At 35.5% G+C, this 26,939-nt stretch overlaps 1 protein-coding gene across 7 annotated transcripts in view; it reads right to left on the bottom strand.

Moving 5' to 3' along the window:
* CNTN4 (contactin 4) overlaps positions 1 to 26,939 on the bottom strand; it is a 975,811-nt gene that overhangs the window by 784,854 nt on the left and 164,018 nt on the right. For 2 of the 7 annotated variants that reach the window (XM_050781399.1, XM_050781397.1), the window contains exon 1: positions 5,658 to 5,918. The exons of the other annotated variants lie outside the window; for them this stretch is intronic. The gene's annotated coding sequence lies outside the window, so the exon portion shown is untranslated. Of the gene's footprint in view, positions 1 to 5,657; positions 5,919 to 26,939 lie in introns of those variants that run through there. 7 annotated transcript variants of the gene reach the window in all.

Genomic DNA, 26,939 nt, shown 5'->3' with positions numbered 1-26,939 from the left:
AAAAGAGTGGCTATTAGAGAAAATGTGAAATGTTAGACATTACTTGATTATTAAAATTTCAAAGCACATAAAAATCTTTGTTTTTGAGTCAGTAGAGTGGTTCGCCAAAAATGAGTCAGGAATACCAAACTTCTAGTATATTACTCAAATTTAACTGCTCTCTATCTCCATACAGCAAGACGATGCTAGATGAGCAGAGAAATAATGCAATTCGAGAAATTAAGTAATTCCCATAATTATACTGCAATAAACAAAAAGGTAAGAAGAAAATCCAAAACACCTAACAATACCAAAAGCTGTTACCCAAATATTTTTTCCAAGCAGATATGTGAAATACTACTATATAAGGTTGTCAAGAATTGGGAAAAGTAAAAATATATCAGTTGGTATATAATGACATTGCCAGGCATGACAGGGAGCTTCAGGAGGCCTCTGAAATTGCTGTATTCCTTTAGGAATAACTCGACAGTGGCCAGGAGCAGTGTAAGACCACAACGTACAGTACACAGAAGTGAAGAGATTACAAAACACTTCCAGGGCATTACAGTGCTGAGCTCCAAGAGATGCTTTGGGCTTAAAATAAATAGGCCAGGGGGACTAACAAGCATAGTAGTTGTGGTTAGGAGTTACGAGACAGTCCCTGTGCTAGGCATTTCATCATGCTCACAACTACACTATATGGAAAGAACTGTCATCATCCCTACTTCATTGACAAGCAGATTGAGGCTCAAAGAAGAAAATGCTGTCTGACTTCAGATCCTGAGTTCAACAATGCTGTCCATGTTAAGAGAGTAGGAGATATCAAAAATGGAAGAGATGTATCTGGTAATCACAAAAAGCTAGTAATAATTAGCTTTTAGAAATCAGGCGGTGACATCTTTTATGTGACCAGAAATGACTTATGTAACTTTGCTAGTTAGGTCACAGCCAACTTTTAGTATGCAGTCTTTCTGTTTCATCCCATCAGCGTGTCATAAACTGTCAAGAGTGTGAAAAATGCCATCCAAATCTCAACTTTTCACTAACAGAGCAAGGAGGTGCCTCCTCTGAACGGTTGCTTCTGTCATCCCAAGGCTCTGTTGGAGGTTGATGCCAGTGTGACGTGCATTCCCCAGATGATCTGAACTAAAACCATGTTTGTCATTCTCATAATGTTTCAGCTTCTGTCAGGAACTTAATTTAACTGGCGTTGAGACTTTTAGAACAATTTTTTTCAGGAGCTGGAGCTCTATGTACAAAACATACAGAAGTTCTCAAAGCTGACAAAGGAACCAGGCAATACAAGTTGGGTTTTCCCATGAAAAATAGTGAATTTTCATTTATTCTTTTTTATTGTGGTATTTTGCTGTGTTCTCTACGGTTATGACCACATGTTTTATAGGTGGCCAATAGCTAAAGACCCTTCAATGTATTGGTTAGGAGCATGGTTTCTGAAATTGGACTGTCTGCATTTTGGTTTCAACTGTCACTAACTGTGGGACCAGGGGCAAGAAACATTACCCTTCATTTGTATCCTCAGAGCTAAATTAAGATTTTTGTTACTTGAGTACAAAAGGAAGAAACAAACTAAATAAGAAACAAAAAAGGGAGTAGTGATTCATGGTTTTTTTATAATAATCACCTTTCAAACAATCAAAATATATTTTTAATCAATCAAGAGCACTAGATTATACCTATGCTTATAAATGCCTGTTGATACTGGGTACAGTGGCTCATGCCTGTAATCCCAGCACTTTGGGAGGCTGAGGTAGGTGAATCACTTGAGCCTAGGAGTTTGAGATCAGCCTGGGCAACATGGGAAAACCCTGTCTCTATTTAAAAACAGAAAAATAAATACATGTTGAATGGTCAGGTATATACATATATCTGATGTTCAAGAAAACCTGATAAAAAAAGAATACTTGTAGGTCATGAATATACTATATAGATATATATATTCCTTTATATATCTATATCTAGCTCTATATCTATCTATATATAAGAGCTAGATATATCTAAATATATAGTTAGATATATATAGATATATAAAGGAATATATATTTAGCTATATCTAGAGCAAGATACAGATATCTCCTAATTCTGTCTAAAATATCTTTACACAGAATTGTGAGAATTTTTAGACAGAATATATATAGATACATGTAGATATACTCACATATATATCATATATATATATACCACAATTCTATCTAAAGATATTTTAACAAAAGTCCTGCTTATTTTTTGCAATGCATATTTTGGGTTACAAAAACAGGCAATCCTGTCAAAAATGTCCTTTTCATCTGGTTTGACAAAATAAGTATCTAATTCAAGACCAATCACTGCATCTGATTCTGTTTCTTCAGTCATCCTTAATATAGTTCAGTCATTTTTCCAGACAGTGACTTGTTGAAGAGACCAGGCCTGCTGTTCCACAGAATGTCTCACGTGTGTTATTTGTCTGATTGCAACCATGTGATGATATCTCCCTTGCTCTTCTATCTCCTATATCTCTTAATGATCTGATGTTGGTAAAACTTTTTTGACTAGACTCCATTGTGAAAGTTGCTCATTATATTTTGCATTATATTACAGGGCATATAACAACTGACTGACTACTGGAATAGGATGGAAATAGTAAGATCCCTCCAATGTGTGTTTCTTTCCTTTGATTAGAAAGTTACGTGTGTGATTCCACCTTGACATTATACAATTATCCAGCCCCTCATTATCAAATTTATTAATCCTAAATCGTTGCCTGAATCAATAATTTTATATTTGGATGTTTTTATTAGTTTTGATTATTAACTTTGTTTGTTTCAGTTTGTTTCTACTTAGATAATGCGAGTGAATCCACTTAGGCCAGGTATTTTGCTCATGTGGAAGGTAATCTCTCTAGGCTTACACCTTCAATTGTCAGGTTGAAACCTTAATTTTAACTTTAGGGGCATGGTGTTGTAGCTCAACCTTCAAAGCTAACAGGGAGTCATTTCCTTCTGAGCCTAACTTAGTAACAGTGGTGGTATAATAATAACTAAAGAAAAATACTAAATTTATTTAGGATAAATAACAGTAGTGGCAATCATCCATCTAGGGCTTACTACAGGTACCAAACACTGGACTTAGTTCTTACTTTTTTAATCCTCACAATAATATTATGAAGTATTTAATGCCCATTTTACAAATGAGGAAACTAAGGCACAAAGAAGTTAGAAAACTTTTTCAGGGTTAGGCACGGGGGTCTTGGAATTCAAAATCATCTTGTCTATTTAACATCTTTTCTCTTAATGACTATGCTGTAATAGTATCTTAAAGTTCCTCTTTGAATAGCATAAAAACTTACAAAAGTATACACTTGTGCATACTGTATACTTCTCTTTCAACAACTAAGCATGACTGCTTCTCCATACCACGTATCTGAAACATGTTACATTCTGAGATTAGCAGTTTCTGTGTTGTAGCACAAGAGGAGCTCATCTTGGTGGACAGAGGCCAGGAAGATCCTAGTAGGTAGCAACAAGTTCGCTAAGGGTAAAGGTCAGTTTACTTTCCTACCTTATCAGTAGCCAGCTGATGTGTTGATGTTCAATGTGATGTGTAGAATAGGAAAGCATGTCCAAAGCCAATTCCAAAGACTAAGTCATTCATGAAAACAACTGTGTTGATTTTTTAGTATTTTGTACTGTGAAGAAAATGAGGTTATTCTGATTTTTTATTTCTTTATCGATCATACACTTTTGTTTGTCTGTTTGGAAAAAAGTTTTTGCCTATGTTAGAGGCTCCTCTCATTTTTATTTCACAATCCTGCTGCCAATTCATAACTTTCTGTGTATTTCTTAGACATTTAATGAAAAGCTGAGAAGTACCCCATTAGAAAATCATCTCTGTTGTCATGTTTACCTAGACAGTCCTCCACACACTTTGTAAGTTGCCACCTTCTGAAGGGATTGGTCCTCAAATTTAGTCTCTACTTTTGATTTACAATTTTCTGTGAAAAAAAAATTAAGCCATTATCCTCTGTGCTTCTGGTATTGAGCTGATTCCACTGAATCAGTCAGCCATGCAAGGAAGAAGAAATTGACAGACAAATTCAATAAATAGCATTGTGCTGAACTTGCTGAGTCTCCAAACAAGAAGGAAGTAAGCACAAATGAGCCATGTAGGTGCATCTCACCTACAATGGAGGGAAATCAATATTTTCCAAGTGACAAGAGGACAAACCAGGAGGAGGAGAAGAGCAAAAAAGTATATTAATGTTAACTTGAATGAGAATTCTGCCAACAATGGAGACAGGAAGGAAAGTTGAATAATTATGCATACATGTGTTCCACATAGGGATATGCATCACGAAGTCCCTGAAAGATGGACAAAGATGCCCAGCTGTGAACGTTGGCAAGAGGGGAAGACAAGAAAGAAAAAAAACAATGATAAGAAAAGAAAATGTTTTATGGCAAATAGAACCTGCTGAAAACTGCCTTCTTTTTTGTATTTTTCAATAAGCTGTTGAGTGGGAACTTTTGCTCCACTCCATATATGTATATATTTTTAACTAAGCAACAGTTTGCATGTGTTTTAACTTCAAAAGTCATTTTCTTAGTATTTAAAAAACCAACTCAATAGGCATTTTGTTCATTATTAATATGGGTGACAGTCTTTTGAGAATAAGTTTGCACCACCTTTCTCTAACAAGAAAAGAGAAACAATTAAATTATATATTTAAATGATGTTTATCAGACTCTCAAATGACTCAGGATACTAAGATTTTAGGAACTCTTATAGCCTTTAAAATTCACGTGGTGAAAATGTGTGGGTTCTAAAACACATATCTCCCTCCTCCTCTCTTGCTTTTTTGGCATATTTTTACCAAACATACCAGTTTTTCTCAATCTTGTTGCCTATTTATTTGTATAATAGTTTTTGTAAGCTATAGATGGATATCTTGAGCCATCCTGTGGCATATGGATTTTTTTTAAGCAACTGAATTAATCTATACTATATCACTATACTTGTAGACCAAACCCTTGTCTGGAGTGCAGTAGCTCGCCCAGGCTAGAGTGCAGTGGAGCAATCTCGGCTCACTGTAACCTCTGCCTCCCGGGTTCAAGTGATTCTCTTGCCTCCGCCTCCTGAGTAGCTGGGATTACAGGCACGCACCACCATGCCCAGCTAATTTTTGTAGTTTTAGTAGAGACAGGGTTTCACCATGTTGTCCAGACGAATCCCTTCGTCTACAAGTATAGTGATATAGTATAGATTAGTATACCAAAGGGATTTAAAATGAAAAAATGACTTTAGAAAGTAACCAATGTGTTAGTTTACAACAAAAGCTATTTATTGAGAACTTCTACTTACAATGCACTATGCCACAGAGATCATAAAAAATAGAAGAGTCTTACTTTCTAAATACTTATCACTTAATTGACCCATCATGACAAACTTTTTAAAAGATCACAAATTAAGCAAAGAAGGCTGCCGCAGTGGCTCACGCCTGTAATCCCAGCACTTTGGGAGGCAGAGGCAGGTGGATCCCTTGAGGCCAGGAGTTCGAGACCAGCCTGGCCAATGTGGTGAAACCCTGTCTCTGCTAAAAAATACAAAAAAAAAAAATTGCTGGATGTGGTGGCTTGCACCTGTTATCCCATCTGCTCAGGAGGCTGAGGCAGGAAAATCACTTTTACCTGGCAGGCAGAGGTTCCCGTGAGCCAAGATGGTGCTACTGCACTCCACTCTGGGCAGCAGAGCAAGACACTCAAAAAAAAAAAAAAAAAAAAACCAAATTAATTAATTAGCTAAGCAAAAAGATATTCAAAATTATAATGCAGACAATGTTAAAAAGATATGACATGAATTCAACATATTTACATATACATGTGTTTTCAACATATAAAAGTTTAGAGACATACAAAAAGCAATATTTTTGAAATTATTAATTTCAGTTGCCAGAATTACCATACTGGTAATTACCATATGGTTGCCAGAATTACCATAATGGCATACTCATCTGATATGTCAAATCTTTCAAATCAAGATTTAATTTTTTTTTTTTTTTTTTTTTTTTTTGAGACAGAGTCTGGCTCTGTCACCCAGACTGGAGTGCAGTGACACAATCTCTGCTCACTGCAACCTATGCCTCCTGGGTTCAAGCGATTCTCCTGCCTCGGCTTCCTGAGTAGCTGGGATTACAGGCATGCACCACCATGCCTGGCTAATTTTTGTGTTTTTAGTAGAGACGGGATTTCACCATGTTGTCCAGGATGATCTCAAATGCCTGACCTCATGATCCGCCCGCCTTCGCCTCCCAAAGTCCTAGGATTACAGGAGTGAGTCACCGTGCCTGGCCAAGATTTAATTTTTTGATGAGAAAAATAAACATGAAATAATATGTAATTGTGAACTCACTGCATATACTTAAATGTATATAATAATATATAATTGTGAAATTCATTGCTAAAGGAGTTCAGAAGTAGTGATTCCTAATAGAAGAGTCAGAGAATAGAAAGTTTAGAATACTATTATAGAAAACTTTCATGTGACTATGTTTTAGTAAATAACAACTATAGTGTAGATAAAAGGTAGTTATGATAATATCTAATGGACATGATTCAATTAGAACATAAATTACATATTCTCCGTGTAGTATTGAGATTTGGTCACATAATTTATAAAACATAATCTGTAAACACTGGTTTATCCAAAAGTCCACATGAAAAGAGAGCTCACTGTGACAACCGCACAGCTCAATTGACATGAAAGTGTTCAGCTGATATCTTCATAATTAACCATTTACAGCACTAAACATTATAGTGACTCTGATAAACAGGCAAAGTGGATGATGTACACATAAAACTTTTAGGCATCTCTCTTCTTCTCACCTTAGTCTCCCTAGGATGTACATTCTAATCTTTCTATGGAGGAAATAAGAAATTATATCCACTTGGAGTTGTTTATCCAATTAGATGTTTGGATTTGCAGTAATTTATTCTCACTTCCCAAACCCTTCTACTCCTCATCCTGTGCCCTTTGACACATTATCAAGATGGATCATCAATACTCAGATAGGATATAATCCCCATTCTTGAATTCCTAGCATTATGTTCTAGGAATTAACCAGACTTATCACAGGGACATGGGTTATGGATACTGCAATATTTAACATTTTTAATAGGAAGCTTGACAGTAAACTGTAGTATTTATGTGCAGAATTTCTGCTTCTCAGGTCACATGACTTCCCTCCTCCCTCCTCAAATTTCTCTTCCCTCCCTCCCAAGGGATATCTTTTCAAACCTTTTTTTTTTTTTTTAAAGGCCCATATACTTGACATTTTAACTTGCTGAGAATGCCATTGGAGACAGCTTTAATAAAGGAGAAATATGGTGATTCATTGGTTGTTAGCATTTATCTATGAGGGAGAAAAGTAAGTAGCCAGACTGAGAAAAAAAAAAGCAAATAAGTAACAGTGTTTCTTTAGTTTTGGTGAAAAGAGAACAAACATAGATCCTGAAACAATTACAGATTTGAGGAACAAATGATGTCTAGATTAATTCCTGGTTGTTTTTGTTTGTTTGTTTGTTTGCTCATTTGTTTTTTAATGAATTCTCTCTCTGTCATCCAGGCTGGAATGCAGTGGTGTAATCTAGGCTCACTGTAACCTCCGCCTCCTGGGTTCAAGTGATTCTCCTGCCTCAGTCTCCCAAGTAGCTGAGATTATAGGCACCCACCACCACACCTGGCTAATTTTTTTTTTTATTTTTAGTAGAGAAACGGTTTCACCATTTTGGCCAGGCTGCTCTTCAGCTCCTGAGCTCAAGTGATCTCCCTGCCTCGGCCTCCCAAAGTAGTGGGATTATAGGTGTGAGCCACCATTTGCAGCCTGATTTCTTGATTTTTAGATGAAGATGTGGGTATGACATGAACTTTTGTAGACTGAAGAAAGAATAGAAAAGTCTATCTACCTCCCTAAGATCCAAAATGGGTTGTTTTCTCTCAAATGAGTCTCCAGAGGATGTTTATTTCTATGTTTATATAAAATAAAATAATGCTAACCTTTATTAAGTGAAGGCAAAGAAAAAGAAATTCTTCTTTCTTATATACCTCATAAGAAAAAAGGTACATCAAGATAGATATTATTATCCTTACTTTATTTTCAGAAAGTTGTTAACTAACCAGGATAACAAATGGTGGTACCACAATTTAAAACCAGGTGTGTTATGCTATAAGCCCAGCTTTTTGTTTTTGGTTCAACATGTAGTAGTACTGCATTAAGAGGAACATAGTAAAGTGGCAAGCAGAACTTCACAGTGGCATGACAAAGATTTCCTTTATTAGGCAGGCTCAGCCAATTAAATGTCTAGGACAAACAAACCTGAATATTCAAAAAATGGACTTCCAACCAAGAAAATCCTGTCCCCATCTACTTAGTGACCATCCCAAAGACTAATTCAACTGGCTCATCAGTCCTGGAAGTTGCTACAATTAAGACCAAGAGGTGAAGTTAAATATCTCCTCATAAGACATCAATAGTTCAAGAAAAACAACTTGAAGAGACACATCTTATTGAGATGTTTGTTGCTCACATTGCAAAAGAAGCTGAGTTGGGCCTTTTATCACTTCACTGGGACAAGGACTAGATAGATATACAGAATAGGACTGAAGGGAATCCTGAGAGTCTTTGGAAAGTTACACTTGGGGTCAACTATAAAATGAAAACTAAGAGCACAACAGAAAAACCATCTATTTTAAAAATGATCACTGAATAATCTTGTAGAGAATTTACAAGTATCATAGTTTACAATTACTTACTATGTTTTTAAGGAAGATTTGTACTAAAACATTTTGGATGGTATCACAAAATCTGGTCACCACCTGACTTCTAGATTTGAATATGGCAGAAACATTTGACCACAAAGAAAATTTTCTTCTAAGTTTAGCTAATCTAAGAGAGAAAGTTATATCCTATGTTGATATTTTTGAAAAAAATCCCCACGCCTACCTCAAGATGCATGGCTTTGGGAAAATATAGCTTAACTAAGGAGATACAAAAGAACTTGACAGGGCACTTTGATAGGGCTCCATCAATCCCCTGACACAATCTAAGCCTCTAAGATCTAAGTCCTCTTATAACTGATGGGACTGTAATCCCAGTGGTTTCCTTTGATTTGACCATGAAATATTACAAAAGCAATATCTGAGAGTCCAATCACCACCTCATGCCCAGGGCAAGACAGTGGTTTAAAAAAAAAAAAAAAAAAAAAAGGTTCTGTAGTGTTTCTGATACCCTTACAATGCTCCTTCTAATAAATGAGAAATCATAAATAATCACTTAATTGCAATAATCACAATAATCACACAGTGAATAATTATCAATACAGTTGTCAAGTTGAGGGGCTCAAATATGCCTATGGAAAAATACTCAACCTCAATAATCAAATAAGAGTAAGCTAAAACAATAATGAGGTTTTTATTTTAAAATTCAACTGGAAGTATTTCCATATATTTTTGGTAGGGTAAATTTGTATGCACAAAGATATTTATCATAGTGTAACTTTAATGTACAAATTGCAAGACAACCAAATCACACATCTCCATCAGTAAGTGATTATTGTATCTCTATTCAACGACTTGAAACTTTAGGACAATGATGAGGGTCAATATATAGTTCAATATATTATTGAGTGAAAACAGGTAGATATTATAAACTCCATTTAGGAAAATTAGAGAAATAGTACATATAAAAATTCATAAATAAATATCTGGAATAAATTTTTGTTAAAAATCTTAGTAAGGCCATTTTAAGAAAGTCGAATTGTGGAGGATTCTAATCATCTTTACCTATTTTTCTATTTTGCTTGTAATAGCTACAGTAATGAGCTTTATTACTGTTATAATCAGAAAAAAACTTGTAATTTTCATTTTGGGAAATGTTAAAGCCAAATCGAGAAAGTACTCATTAGAATTTATCACAGTATTATAATATTTTAATAACATTTTTCATGATTATAAAATTATTTAATGATTGCAAATTTAGAATCATACTGAAGTACTGTTTTACAACCTGTTAACCTGTTTTTTTCTACTTAACATCTTGTGAACATGTTACCATATTTCCAAATATTCTTCACAACACATGATTTTAGTAACGTTTTAGTATTCATTGCATAACGTCTTGGTCATTAACATTTAAATTCTGGTATAGAAAGTAATGACATAGCATGATTCTGGATTACAAAAAGGTGTTTATTGATGAATAAATCTCAGATGTCCACATAAGGTTAGGGTTCTCAAGTCAGATAGAGTTGCCTCATAATTCTTAGCCTCCAATAAGACACATTCTTTAGTTGGGGACCCCACTAGCTGGTTCAGCTGTAGAATATCAGTGACCACACCCAGAAGCACTAATACAACCAAGGTAATCTAGGAAGAAAAGTCTCAATTGGCTGTTTTCTTGGCTATTTATGTAACCTATACTTTCCTTATTAAAATGACAATGACAAGTAATTACATAGAACATTAAAAATGTGAATCCATTTCACTTTTTTATAATAAACCTATGATGTAGGTGCTATTATTATCCTTATTTAACAAATGAAGAAGTGGAGGCAAAGAGAGGTTATATAGCTAGAGAAAGATAATACAGCAGGTTACTACAGAGACAGAAATTGAATCCATATTCTTATCTTTAAAATAATAAGCACATTCACAAAATTTGAGGTTCATTCAAGAATATATTCTTACTTCTCAGAAGATTCAAGATTACAGCCCAGCTGTAAACATGTATTCTTCCCATTACACTCCACTCTCTCCTAGTAACAATAACAAAATGATCTTTATGGAGTAACAATAACAAAATGAATAACAAAATGATCTACTGTTCATTTTGTTATTTAATTCAAGGGGCAGAGAAAGGACATCACATTTGTCCCTGTTTCTGGAGGCAGTTAATTCTAAAGAGTTTTATTATACAGACACCAAACAGTTTACAGAAACAGCATGACATTTCTTTTTCTACCATCTATATTCTGCCTACTACTGTCACCAAAAGCAGAGAGGTCCCTAAGTTCATAAGAAGTGGTCTAAATAATATTCAGATTTATACAAAGAAAAACAGAGAACTTCAACTTCAGAGATAGTACTTCAGGAGGGAACAGGTACCGACTGAACACAGCCTACATGCCTGTGAACTAACACTTCACATAGGTAATGACTGTTGATTTGCATGCTAAACAACTGCACATCAAGAGGCAGCTGAACTGTAAGAAATGAGTGGAATAGAAGGAACTAAGTCATGACCTGCCCCTCCCAGCACCCTCCAAAGGAATGTAATTTATTCTGGGTCTTCCTGAGCTCCATTTTCTGTCACTCTAGCCTTCAGTCTTCCTCAAGCAAATCTCATGGTTCCAGCTAGAAAATGACCACAATGAACAATAGTTCCCCCGTCCTTGTCATCATGTCTGTAAGCATGTAGACACAGGGCATATTAACAGATATTTTAGGCAATTTGCAAAATCTCTCTGAAAATGAAGGAAAGTAGGGCTCCACAGGACATAACAAGTACTTCTGTCCACCCCCACACTTAAAGCCAAGTGATGTATTAATAAAAGGCAATCCCATATATATATATCCTTTAACTCTCTGTGCCTCTAACTGTCTAGGAACAACCTTAATCCCCCCTTCCCCAATGCACACACTTTAAACTGGCTATTGGGTACTAGGCTTAGTACCTGGGTGACAATCTGTACACCAAACCCCCATGACACTAGTTTACCTATATAACAAATCTGTATATGTATCGTTGAACCTAAAATAAAAGTTAAAGTAAATAAATAAATAAACTGGCTATGATAGGTCATGGGGCAGGGGAACTAATAGTCCTGAATGCAAAGCTCTACTACAAACTATCTTTCCATCTACAATAGTCAATTAACTCCTGAGTCTCATTTCATGATTTCTTAAAAATAAAGGTGTAGACTCTATAATCCATCAGGTCTCTTTTCTCCAAAATGATAGTTTTAATTAAATCTATTACATCATAGACATAGTTATACTTAATCAATTTCAGAACCCTGACAAAGAAAGGTGTGATTCTTTGCAGGACCTCATTGTATCATGATCTCCCATACCATTCCTAAGTGATTTCTTAAGGCAACTCGAAAAGGTGACATCAAAATCCTGAAGTATTTACAGCCACCGAAATGATTCCTTTGATGTTCTTCTGAGAGGTTAAAATGGTGCCATTTCCTGTCTGTCATTCTTAGTCTGGTAAACTAATCAGTACCCAGCACCCAGCATGTCTTAGGCTGTGGGGCAGTGAACAAATCAGTGATTTAGAGATGCTGAAATGCATACTGTGGAATTACCAAACTGTGGAAATTCATCCAGGAGAACATACCTTATTTCAAGAATATAAATGAATTAATCAGTAAGCATGCCACCCACATACCAGAAACATCCCTGATTAAACTTAATGTAGTGAATTTGTGCAATCACCACCAAACTAACCATTGATTAAACAAAGGCCTCTGAGTACTAATTCTTTTAATGTACAGTTTATTTCTGTTCTCCTTTGAAGGATACACCTCTGAAAACTTTGCTAGTTTTGGGGACACATCCACATTTGAAATTCAGTCTGGGTTTATTTCTCAAGGAGGCCCATTTCTTTCACAGGCAGTGCAATTAAGGAATCAGACATTTAGACAGATGCCTATTTGGTGAATCTGTCATAGTGGCACTAAGAATTCCCTGCTACCTTGTGGATTGGCAGAGAAACCTATTGAGCACAAGATAAGCAGCCACCTAATTTCTCCTCCCCACATATAAAAAAAGGAGGAGCAACTACCCCAGGCTGCTTATTCCAGAGACAAGAGTTCAAGAGTGAATTGCACCAAAGATTCAATTCTCATATATCTTACATGTTTTAATTTCAGAAATAATGCTGTTTGCATGTAGGTGGCTGATAAAGAAGGTAAGGGAGTTGCATACCATGTTATAAAAACTTTGATTCTCCAAGAGTGGTTCTTTATTTTCTTCTCTTGATTGATAGATAAATAGATGATATATAGGTAGGTAGGCAGGTAGAGAGACAGAAATAGAGATACATCACATTAACTAGGACTTAGTCTATCTAAAAAATCTACTTACAGAGACTGAGACTATAGTTTAACAATAGTATACCCTGCATTTACTGAGTTAATATTATGTAACAGATACTATTAATATAATAAAAGAATCAAATTTCTGCTCCCAAGGAGCTTAAAATTTAGTGGCAGTAACTGGGTGTAACATCTCTGGACTGAAAACGTTGTGCCTGGTAATTTTTCAGGCTCTCATTCTAATTCCTGAGAAGTCACACTCATGTAAATACTAGATATTGAAAAGCATATTTTTAGACTTAAAACTGAGCATGAAATCTACAATCCTGATCCATAATAACATATAGGTTTGCTCTCTCAAGTCAAAGCACGAGAATGGAAAGAAAGGGAACCCCTCCCTCACCATAACAGGCCTGGCTAATGTTCTCTTAGTCTTACAGAATAGTCCTACCTGTATCATTGAACAACTATTTAAATGCACATTTAATTGTGCTATAATGCCTAGAAAAGCATATTGATCAGACAGTAAATTCTTAACATACGTTAGTAAAACATGTTCAGGTCAAAAACATTGACTGCTCTCACAGCCCACATCCATTCCATGATCAATTCCTATGAACTACACCTTCTATGTACTGCTGCCATATATCCAGAACATGATCACTTCTCATTACCTCCATCACTATAACTCTAGCATAAGAGTCAACAGGTTCCATAGGAAATTATTATGATACAAAAATATTAAAGGACTGTTATACATAAGATGAAAAGCCTGTTATACATATGATGAAAAGATGAAAATTTCCCTGTGACTCTTGGTGGTAGAATCAAAACCAATAAAGTGTCATTTTTTCAATGTACATAAGAAAATCCAATATTCTCTGACAACAGGTTACTTTAAGAAGCAATGGGTGTTTTCAAGTAGTTGTAGAAGAATGTTTTAGAGAGGAATTAGCAAGGTCAACCAAAAATGGGAAAAGGAGAGGAAATAGCTTAGAAGATATTGTTCCATCCAATCCTGCAATTCTAGGCTTTCAAATTGTAACTTTCTTATAAAGTTCATGAGTCACAGATGAGATATGATTGTCATGTATAACAGACATGACATGTTTATAATACTGTAGAACCATGAAACAATATCCTATTAGAAATTGGGATGCAATTCAAATATTCCTTTCATTCCAAATGAATCTCTCCTGCTTTGATTTGTATACATCATTTCAGGACTTCGAAAACCAGCTGGGAAATTGCTGATTTGTCTGCAGTATGAATTTCTTTGTTAGGAAAGAAAATGGCTCTTTGAAATAGTGTTCTTCCTATGAGAAGAGGAGATATTTATGCTTGTTTTCCAAACACACACAGGTCAATTCAAAGGGAACCTACTTATTCCTCGAGTAAAAAGCAGTATCACCGTAGGAAATGGTTCTTTCAGTGGCTGACACTAAATTTCTATACACAACAGTCGTAAGTTGGCACAGAAACCAGGAAAGGAGGTGAATGCTATCTTTCCGACACAGGCAAAGTTCACTCATTAGAAGTTCTTTACATATTTGAAAGGAAAATTCCCCTGGCACCATCTTTCTTTCTTTACAAGACATATCTATGCCAAAAAATGCATTTAATTCTTAATTTGATTCCCTGTAAAATTCTATAAAAATAAATTGAATCACAGTAATGTTTGCTCATATTTGAAGAGCAATAAAAATAATTTTTGCTATTTTGTCATTGGTTTTAGTATCGGAGAAGCCATACTCCTTTGATGTCTAAAAATTCCAAGCCAAGCAAACCAACTGCTTGACTGTGGTGGCAGCTGCTATTCTGCTGTTGACTGTCACCTTCCCAGAACTCTTCAGAGATCCTTCTGAGAAGACTCCAATATTGTGGTATTTCTAAAATGCTCAAAATAGCAATGCTGTTCCTTACCAATGAATTGGTTTGCACAGAAGCCATTATAAATTCTTCAATGGCAGTGCTCAGTAAATGAAACTTTTAATTAATTTGATCCTAGTTCATTAAGGCTCCTTGTCTCAGATATACAGGCACCTCAATCACAGCTAACAGCCCTTACTTAAAAATCCCCCAACAGGACCAAATCTCCATCCTGTTGGGGGGAGATTTGATTTTTAGGAAGAGTTAAAAAATTATCAGAGCAAGATAACTTCTCTGATAAATGAAGAAAAGTAGGCTTAAAGAGCAAAATTAGTCATAAAGAGAACTATTTCCATAGGTGTTTTGAAACTTAAGTCTGAGACTCATTTTTAAGGAGAAATCCAAAACATGCCTTGATAAATGTTTAAAGAAGCCACTTTAAGAAAAACAACACTTGTGCATGAAATAAAATTCAACAGCCCTCATGATGAAAACTGTCAACAAATTTGGTATAAAAGGAACATTCCTCAACATGATAAAGGCCATATATGACAAACTCACAGCTAACATCGTACTGAATGTGGTAAAACTGAAAGTCTTTCCAGTAAGACCTAGAAGAAGACAAAGATGCCCACATTCACCACTTCCATTCAACATAGTACTGGCAGTCCCAGTCAGAGCTATTAGGAAAGAGAAAGAAAGAAAGGACATCCAAATTGAAAAGCAAGTCAAATTATTTTTGTTTTCAGATGACATGATTTTTTATTTTAGGAAATCTAAAGACTCTACAAAAAAACTCTTAAATCAGATACACAAATTCAATAAAGTTGCAGAATATAAAATCAACATACAAAAATCAGTAGCATGTCAGTATACTAGCAGGGATCAACCTGAAAAAGAAATCAAGAAAGCAATCCTATTTACAATAGCTACAAAAAAAAAGTATAGGAAAACATTTAACCAAAGACATGGAAGATCTCCACCAAAAAAAAAAAAATATATATATATATATATATATATATATATATAAAAAATATAAAACACTGATGAGGGAAATGGAAAAGGACATAAAAAATGAAGAAATACCCCATGTTTATGAATTAGAAGAATTCATATTTCTAAAATATTTATACTACCCAAAGCAATCAACAGACTGATTGCAATCCTTATCAAAATACCAATGGCATTCTTTACAAAAACGGAAAATACAATCCCAAAATTTGTATAAAACCACAAAAGACCTTGAATAATTAAAGCAATTCCGAGCAAAAAGAATAAAGCTGGAGGCAGAGGCATCATACTATGCGATTTCAAATTATATTACAAAGTCATAGTAACACAAACAACATGATACTGGCATAAAAACAGACACATGGACGAATGGAACAAAACAGAGAACCGAGAAATAAATCCATGCACTTATAGCCAACTTATTTTTAGCAAAAGCTCCAAGAGCATGTAGTCTCATTTAAAAATGGTGCTGACACAATGTGCAATTGCAAAATTACAGAACCAGCCCAAATGCTTGTCAATCAATGAGTGGATAAAGAAAATGTGTTATATACACCATGTAATATTACTCAACCATAAAAAGGAATGAAATAATGGTATTCACAGCAACCTGGATGGAATTGGAGACTATTATTCTACGTGAAGTAACTCAAAAACGGAAACCCAAACATGGTATGTTCTCACTCATAAGTGAGAGCTAAGCTATGGGGGCGCAAAGGCATAAGAAGGATTCAATGGACTTTGGGGACTCAGGAGAAAGGGTGCGAGCTGGGTGAGGGATAAAAGATTACACATTGGATATAGTGTACACTGCCTGGGTGATGGGGGCACCAAAATCTCAGAAATCAACACTAAAGAACTTATTCATGTAACAAAATACCACCTGTTCCCCCAAAACCTACTGAAATAAAAAATGAATTTTAAAAATGGTGTTGGGAAAACTGGACATCTATATACAGGAAAAAGAAACTAGATTCTCATCTTTCACCGTATAAAAAAATTAACTCAAAATGGATTAAAGACTTAAATGTAAGACCTGAAACTATGAAACTACCAGAGGAAATGATACAGAATATTGGTCTCAAAAAGATTTTTGAGGTAAGGCCTCAAAAGCACAGGCAACAAAAACGAAAAACCAAAAATAGACAAATTGGATTGCATGAAGCTACATTAAGCATTTTAAGCTTCTGTACTGCAAACAATTAACAAAGTGAAGAGACAACCTACAAAACAGGAGGCAATATTTGCAAACTTTCCATATGAAAAGAGGTTAATTACCAGAATACACGAGAAACCCAAACAACTCAACAGCAAAAATAAAACAAAACAAATAATGTCATTAAAAAATAGGCAAAGGACCCTAATAGACATTTTTTAAAAGAACACAAACAAATGGCCAATGAGTATATTAAAAAATTTTCAACATCACTAACCATCAAGAAAAGTGCAAGTAAAAAACACAGTGAGAAATAACCTCACCCCACTTAGAATGGCTATTATCAAAAAGACAAAAAAAAAACACACACTGGCAAGAACGCAAAGAAAGGGGAAAGCTTATACACTGTGGGAAGGTAAAAGTAGCACAGCCACTATGGAAAAAAAGTAAGGAGTTTCCTCAAAAAACTACAAATAGAATTACCATATGATCCAGCAATGTCATTGCTAGGTGTATATCCAAAAGAAAGAAAATCAGTATATGGAACAGATATCCGCACTGCCATATTTACTGCAGCACTATTCATAATAACCAAGATAGGAAATTAATCTTCATGTCCCTGAAGAAATGAATGGATAGAAAAAATGTAGTATAGATAAACACAATGGAATATTTTTTGGCCATAAGACAGAATGAAATTCTGTCATTTGCTCCAACAGGAAACTGGAGGTCATTATGTTAAGTGAAATAAGCCAGGCACAAAAAGACAACACATGTTTTCACTCATATATGGCAACTAAAAAAGTAGATTTCATGGAGGTAGAGAGTAGGATGATGGTTACCAGAGGCTTGGAAAGGAAAGCAGAGGCAGATGAAGAGAAGTTAGTTAAAGGCACAAAAATATAGTCAGATAGAAGAAATAAGTTCTAATATTTGACTCTACAATAAGGAAGTTATAATTAACAGTAATTTATTGTATATTTGAAAACAGCTAGAAGATTTGCAGTATTCCCAACACAAAGAAAAAATAAATGTTTGAGGTAATAGATATCCCAATTACTCTAATTTGATCATTACTACATTGTATACAGATATCAAAATATCATATGCACTCCAAGAATATGTAAAACTATGATAATCAATTTAAGATTTTTAATAAAAAAAGAAAAATGACACTTTAACGAATCATCATATAATATGTTCAGTGATTATTGAATGACTAAAGAATGGTTGGGTGCATTTGTTGTAAAATGTAAAAAAATCAGCCTCATTTTGAGTCATATTTCACATGATAAAAATATCATCTCTCCATGTATATTTTCAGTGAGTATTTATTCATTATTTTTGTGTCACTGTTAAGAGCTAACAACATAATATTTTTTATTATACACAGTCCTTGCCCACATGTAGTTCACAGTCTACTCAGCAACTGTTTTAAAATATAGGATATATTAAAATTAATGTTTGGGAGCAAAATACTGCTAATTTTTCTCTTCTTATAAGACATAAATTTTAGCTGGACATATGGCCACAAGGAAAAGGTCTGTATCTTCCAGTCTTTTTTGCAGCCACACAGGGCCATGTGACTAAGCACTGATCCATAGGATTAACCAGTGCAGTTGTACCACAATGACTGGGAAGTTTCCTTACAAGGAAGTAATTGTACCTTTTCACATTCTGCTCGGAATGTGACTATAACACATTGTCCTTATGACAAAAGCTATGTCTGACAAATCCTGGATCCCTGACATCATGGAACACTACAGCAGCTTTGGAATGCCTATCTCAAGTTTTAATTCAAAGAGAAAAATATAGTTGTATCTCATTTAAGCTTCTGATCTTATGAATTTTCTGTTTCTTGCAGCCAAGTCTAACCCTAACTAAGCATAGTATTAAAAAAGTGTTATTTAAAGTCATCTTTAGTCTGATAGGATAGTTACCAGTAACAATTCTGAAGGGAAAATGCATATTTGCAGAACAGTAACAACAAAAAAACCATAGGACTGCAAGTTTATCTCACATCATTGTGTATCTCACATTTGTGAACCTCAAAAATCCACTGGGCAGAAAAAGGACAGATGGTTAATTATCATGGTACATATAAGAACACGGCACAGAGAGATTGTAAGACAGGCCCGAGCTCATAAAATCCACTCTTCTTTTTAGTGAGAACCTACATGGGCTTTTTGCCTTACCTCAGCATGAGAGCTTTTATTCCCTTAAGTAAAGTTGCAAAGAAGGCCAAGTGGGCTCTGGCAGTGTTTCATCATTTAGCGAAGTCTGCAGTAGAGAAAGAATATGAAAAGAAAGAAAGAAAGAAAGAGAGAGAGAGAGAGAGAGAGAGAGAGAAATGCTTTTACTTCTCTGAATCTAGATGCAGATAAAGTTGGAAAGAAAGGAGAAATTATCTGGAAAAACTGGTCCAGTTGGAGATACAGAGCAGACAATGGAAGACACATTCTAGATATCTCCTCTCATTACTTTATATAGTGTTGAGTTTTCCATAAACGGAAAGTGTTGTGCAGAAGGGTTTAGAAATATATTTGCAATATTCACATTAAAAGTGAAGGGAAACATACAGGGAATAAGAAAAGGGAAAACTCTGAATCTGGCGGAGGAAAAAAAAATCCACTTTACCAGCTGGAGAAAAGCCTGGGTAATAAGTAGAGTCAATATATTTGTGAGGCAAGTTGCAAAAAGGCACTGAAGATGGGAGAGGGAAAGCAAAAGGAAGACGACAGCATTTGGGGACTTATTGGGCAAAAATAAAATCGCTTTCAACATGCATCCCACACACAGATACTCAGGCAGATTTATTTGATCAGTTCTGACAATAATAAAAAGTAGTACAAATGGAAGGTGCCCAGCCATTCTCAAGGTAGACAGTTCTGTCTGAAAATTTAACATCTAACTTCCACATCTGGGCAATACTCCACTTAGAGGAAAGCACAGTGAAGCAAGTGGGCCTTCACTATTCCATAGCATTTTAGAACTGTTTCAGACTGAAATTCTGCAGACTGGAATAGTTGGTGTTGATAGTTAATGGTTGATGCAGAAGCTTCTATCCCAGATGGTAAATGTAGCAAGTTACATTAAAATAAAATAGTAGAAAGTTATTAACATAGAGAATGCTCACTTCCTTCTTCCAGAGAGCTTTCTCAAAGCCCCATCACCAAAGCCTATCACATAAATAATGTAAAAGGTGTTATTTAATAAAATCTTATATATGAATACCAGCTGGCTGGACAATAAGAGCACATGCAGTAACATATCCATGCCATTAAGACAAGGATACCTCATGGGACTTTGAGAATTTTACTCTGTAGTAGAGAAACCAACGTGTATGAAATTGTTTTAAATTTAATTGGCAGGTTCTATGATTTCTGTTCAACAAAACAAATATAGTACAAATTCTCTAACAACTTTGAGTAACTACGTAACACCAAATACCACAAATGAGACTAGTATGCAATAAACTACATGGGAAAAAAATTAGGGATTTTTCTACCTCCAAATGTGGTGTGTTCACTTATTTTGACAATTGTAATTTAGTTTTTAATTATTCATCATATGGTAGTGAATATGCTGCACAGTATTTCATAAAGAAATGAAAACTTACGCCGGGTGCAGTGGCTCACACCTGTAATCCTAGCACTTTGGGAGGCTGAGGCAGTCAGATCACTTGAGATCAGGAGTTTGAGACCACCCTGGCCAACGTGGTGAAACCTTGTCTCTACTTTAAAAATGCAAAAAATTAGCCAAGAATGGTGGCGGGCACTTGTAATCCCAGCTACTTAGGAGGCTGAGGCAGGAGAATCACTGGAAACTGGGAGGCAGAGGTTACAGTGAGCCGAGATCGCACCACTGCACTCCAGCCTGGGTGACAGACAGCGAGACTCCATCTCAAAAAATAAATAAATAAAATAAAAATAAAAGAAGAGAAAACTTAATCTGTAATGGGGAGTTCTATTAGCAGGCAACACTGTATTAAATATTTGCTTGGAATAATGCAAAAGCAAGAAATTTATAGCAGGGATCCATATGAGTGAGCTTTCACAAGACTGTAACGGGAGACAGCCAACTCTAATCCTTAATGTCTATACCCTGTTTTCCCTTCTGCTGCTTACCTCATCTGCCACAAGGATTTTTTTATTGTTCTTAAAGCTCATCCTAATAACACCTTGAATTTGAAAAATGTCTTAAAATGTACAACATATTTCACATTTATTATCTTAATTTAATCCGGAGGTTCTCAACCGTGAGCAATGTTACATCCCCAGGAAGCCGGAAAAAAATGACAATGCCTGAAAACATTTTTGGTTATCACAACTGGGGAGGTGCTACAGGGTAGAGGCCAGGATAGCTGCTGAACTTCCTACAATGAGCAGGACAGCCTCCTACAACAAACAATCACCTGGCGCAAAATATCAATGGGCTGGAGTTGAGAAACTTCAGCTACAGGATTTCATCCTATAGCTACATTATGTGGTAGAAGGTAAAAGAACTGCTATCCCCATTCTTGGGAAAGAAAATGGTGCCCACAAGCTCTCTAAATTATACAAAACTGTATTGGAGCCAAGGATCTTATTTCAGTGTATATTTCATAAAACAATACAAAATCCCAATGACCTGTGAAAATCATGGGAAAGCTCAGTGACTAAAAAATCTTGAAAATAACAAAGAATGACATTCACATCAACAGTGGAAACACACAACAAAGAAGAGTGGGAAGGGGACAACTATCTGCTCTTCCCACAATGCAGCGGATGGGAAGGAATGCAAAGATACGAGGATATGAACCCCAGGTCTGCTGCTCACTCACCAGCTGATAGGGTATGGCTGCGTCCCCTGCCCAAATCTCATCTTGAATTGTAGCTCCCATAATTCCCACATGTTGTGGGAGGGACTCGGTGGGAGAAAATTGAATCATGGGGGTGGTTTGCCCCATACTATTCTCGTGGTTGTGAATACATCTCACGAGATCTGATGGTTTTACAAGGGATTCCTCTTTTGCTTGGCGCTCATTGTTTCTTGCCTGCAGCCATGTAAGATGTGCCTTTTGCCTTCCACCATGATTATGAGGCCTCTCCAGACACATGGAACTGCTGAGTCCATTAAGCCTCTTTTTCTTTATAAATTACCCAGTCTTGGGTATGTCTTTATCAGCAACGTGAAAACGGACTAATGCACCAGCTATAGACTTTTGGCTGTGTTGCCTTTGGCACTTAACATTTGCAACTCTGAGATTAGTTTTCCCAACTTGTAACATGAGAATAGCTAAATAAGAATTCCTATGAAAAGCTCTTTATAAAACATCAGGCACTGTCCAAAATGTTTATTATCTTCAACGTTAGTGATGATTTTCACTGACTTCTCCCTTCCTCCTTGCTGATTGGTTAGCAGACTCCTTATTTACGTTCACAGACTGACCACACAAAACCTAGGCTTATGAGCAAAAGCAGATACATAGCCAGGTGCCATAAAGATGCTGAGGAGAAGGGAATATGTGGAGAGGTGTGGCTAAAACCACAAGTTCTGAAGACAAATGGCCTGAAATTTACAGATTAAAAAAAAAAAAAATCACTAAATAACCCATTACTAGAGCAATATAGCTTTGGGTACATTGTTTAACCTCTGTATGTCTTTGTCTTCTTACTTGCAGAATAGCACTTATGACTCATAAGGTTGTAAGAAACAAATGAAATAATAAATGAAAAAGAACAATGTAAGAGTACACAATCAATCCCCCTTAGGCCACACAGTGCTCTAAGTGCCTGAAAAACACTGGTGGACAAGATAGAAAAGTTTTCTACCCTGATAAATCTTACATTTCAATGGGAGAGAAATAAGAAATCAATATATAAATAATACAAATAACAAAAAATAAAATATAAAAAGGTTAGGAACTCAGGCTAAGACATGAGATGCCAGTTCAAAGTATCTGTGAAGCAAAAGATTAGAGTTCCCAGAAATAAATTGAGAAATAGGCTGCATGAATGAAATTACTGAATACAGGATTTGCAATTCAGGAAGTTCAGAGTCAATTATATTATGTGTGGTAGGTTCATAAACATGAGCAAACACAGTGCATCTAGCAGGATCAGATTATTAAAAAGGTAAGAAACCATTATCCAGTTGTTTTCTTAAGCAATAGTTAATGCTAAAATATTTCATCCAACAACTATCTAGACGTACTTCTTACTTATTAGGAAGTAATTTCCTAAATGCATACTGAGACAGAAAAAAATAAGAAAATCTCTGCTAATATTCAATGAAACTTCTAAAATCCAAAGATCAGAAAGTCCAGTCTATCACTGATGGGCATTTGAGTTGGTTCCAAGTTTTTACTATTGTGAACAGTGCTGCAATAAACATACATGTGCATGTGTCTTTACAGTAGAATGATTTATAATGCTTTGGGTATACACCCAGTAATGGGATTGCTGGGTCAAATGGTGTTTCTGGTTCTAGATCCTTGAGAAATCGCCACGCTGTCTTCCACAATGGTTGAACTAATTTACACTCCCACCAACGGTGTAAAAGCGTTCCTATTTCTTCACATCCTCTCCAGCATCTGTTGTTTCCTGAGTTATTTAGTTATTTATTTTGAGATGGACTCTCGCTCTATTGCCCAGGCTGGAGTGCAATGGCGCATTCTCAGCTCACTGCAACTTCCGCAGAACAAGGCTGGAGGCATCAAGCTATCTGACTTCAAACTATACAACAAGGCTACAGTAACCAAAAAAGCATGGTACTGGTACCAAAACAGATATATAGACAAATGGAACAGGACAGAGGCCTCAGAAGTAATGCCTCACATCTACACCCATCTGATCCTTGACTAATCTGACAAAAACAAGCAATGGAGAAAGGATTCCCTATTTAATAAATGGTGTTGGGAAAACTGGCTAGTCATAGGCAGAAAACTGAAACTGGAACCCATCCTTACACCTTATACAAAAATTAACTCAAGCTGGATTAAAGACTTAAACCTAAGACCTAAAACCATAAAAACAACAGAAGAAAACCTAGGCAATACCATTTAGGACATAGGCATGGGCAAAGACTTCATGACTAAAACACCAAAAGCAATGGCAACAAAAGCCAAGATTGACAAATTGGATCTAATTAAAGAGATTCCTCACAGCAAAAGAAACTATCATCTGAGTGAACAGGCAACCTACAGAATGGGAGAAAATTTTTTCAATCCATCCATCTGACAAAGGGCTCATACCCAGAATCTACAAGGAATTTGAAGAAATTTTCAAGGAAAAAACAACCCCATCAAAAAGTGGGCAAATGATACGAACAGACACTTCTCAAAAGAAGACATTTATGCAGCCAAGAAACATACGAAAAACGCTCATCATCCCTGGTCATTAGAGAAATGCAAATCAAAACCACAATGAGATACCATCTCACGCCAGTTAGACTGGAGATCATTAAAAAGTCAGGAAACAACAAATGCTGGAGAGGATGAGGAGAAACAGGAACACTTTTACACTGTTAGTGGGACTGTAAATTAGTTCAACCATTGTAGAAGATAGTGTGGGGATTCCTCAAGCATCTACAACCAGAAATACCATTTGATCCAATAATCCCATTACTGGGTATATACCCAAAGGATTATAAATTATTCTACTATAATGACACATGCACATGTATGTCTATTGCAGCACTGTTCACAATAACAAAGACTTGGAACCAACCCATATGCCCATCAATGACAGACTGGATAAAGAAAATGTGGCACATATACACTACGGAATACTATGCAGCCATTAAAAAAGGACGAGTCATGAAGTTGGAAATCATCATTCTCAGCAAACTAGCATAGGAACAGAAAACCCAACACCGCATGTTCTTACTCATAAGTGGGAGTTGAACAATGAGAACACATGGACACAGGGAGGGAAACATCACACACCAGGGCCTGTAGCAGGGTGGGGGGCTAGAGGAGGGATAGCATTAGGAGAAATACCCAATGTAGATGTTGGGTTGATGGGTGCAGCACACCACCATGGTATGTGTATACCTATGTAACAAACCTGTATGTTCTGCACATGTATCCCAGAACTTAAAGTATAATAAACAAAAATAATGAATTAAAAAAAATCAGAAAGTAATAGGACACCTATCAACTATGCAGAAATAACTGAAAATGTTAAATTAGTAAGAAATCTTGAGCAGATGCGGTGGCTCATGCCAGTAATACCAGCAATTATGAAGGCTGAGGCGGGAGGATAAATTACATCCAGGAGGTTGAGGCTGCAGTGAGCCGAGATGGCACCACTGTCCTCCAGCCTGGGTGACAGAATGTGACTCTCTCTCAATAAAAAAATAAAAAAGAAAAGAAAGAAAAAAAGAAAAAATGATCGTGGCTCAATATGACCAAACTGATTCTAATAAAGAGGAGATCAGTAGTAGTAGTAGTAGGAAGTTATATTGTTTCAATAGAATTATTTCATTAAGAAAAATTAGTCAGCAGACCTCTTTAGCTGTTGAATTTATAAAAGGATAAAGAAAATTTTAGAATTATGGTATAAATCGTGTGGCAGAATATTTGTTCTTTTGTTTTGTTCACTAAAACAATGTGTTACAACTTTTTAATTCTGGTCTCAGCTCTCATAAATACCATACCATCAACTCCTGTCAAAAATAAACATTTTAAAAGGCTATAAGGCTACTTTTATGTGATATGAAGTCACTGTTCATTCTCATGAACAGAAAAATAAGGTAGCAGGAATAGAATTCATTCACACTCTTTGTATAATGCTGACAAATGCACAAAGTTCTTCAATATGATTAGAATAATTACACAGCACAAAGTAGACTGGGGATTTAGGATTATCTAGTTACCTTGACCAATTCCAATTCAATTGAAAAAAAAAAAAATGAAACTACTAATTCTAGATTCCAGGAATGCTCTTTGGTTCCTAAACTATTTGCAGTAGCCATTTATATTCCTGAAACTAATGATACAACTACTTAATATGGGTTTTTTTCATTGTGCTTTGCATGTATTACTGCTATTCTTTTGTGAATATGATAGTCTCTAAAAGGTAAAAAAAAATTAAAAATCAGCTTTAAAGACTAAGAACTTATTTAAAGACTAAATAAGAAAACATACCAAAAAGCAAAGAAGTATTAAATAATTTGGGAAACAATCTAGCTTTCTGAAGTCTTTCGACAACAATAATATTGATGATTTCAGAAAGAACCAAATGTTACAGTGTTTTGGAAGACAAATCAGTGGATCATCAAATATCATCATCAAGCCAAGAGGTACTTAAAGGGATTCAGCATTTATATCACCTTTCTTAGTGTGTGAGTTAAGTTTCATAGTAGACAGGAGTCTAAATCATTAGCCATATTAAATCTACATTTTAACTCCCCCAGACAGGACATATTAACATGTAAAATCAAAGAGATGGTCTATGAAATAGTAGTAAGAGTTACCTTAGCTTTCCAATAAATATCTTCTAATTTTTTTTCTTTTTCTTATTCATGTATGGAACATAGTCAATGGAAGTGCAAAAAGAACACAAGTGACAGAGAAGACTAAGTATTTTTTACTTTTATCAATATGTAAATTCAGATTTTTGGAAACATGTTTAGAAATATCAAAAATGTTATATATTAATAAAGCAATAGGATCCCAAAAAAGAGATACATAAAAACGTAATAAAGGTGATTTAAAAACCTAAATGCTTTGCTGAAGATCCATTTGAAAATGAAGTCCATTTTATTTCTCACTGGACTTAATACATTATAATAAAAAACTTTATCAAGAGTATACTTTCACCACTCAACTATATTGGAGGGAAAAATAAATTCAA

Source organism: Macaca thibetana, chromosome 2, assembly GCF_024542745.1.
Source record: "Macaca thibetana thibetana isolate TM-01 chromosome 2, ASM2454274v1, whole genome shotgun sequence".
NCBI classification, from domain to species: domain Eukaryota; kingdom Metazoa; phylum Chordata; class Mammalia; order Primates; family Cercopithecidae; genus Macaca; species Macaca thibetana.
Note: the sequence above shows the minus strand (reverse complement) of the source record. Positions and strands in the feature narration are given on the sequence as shown.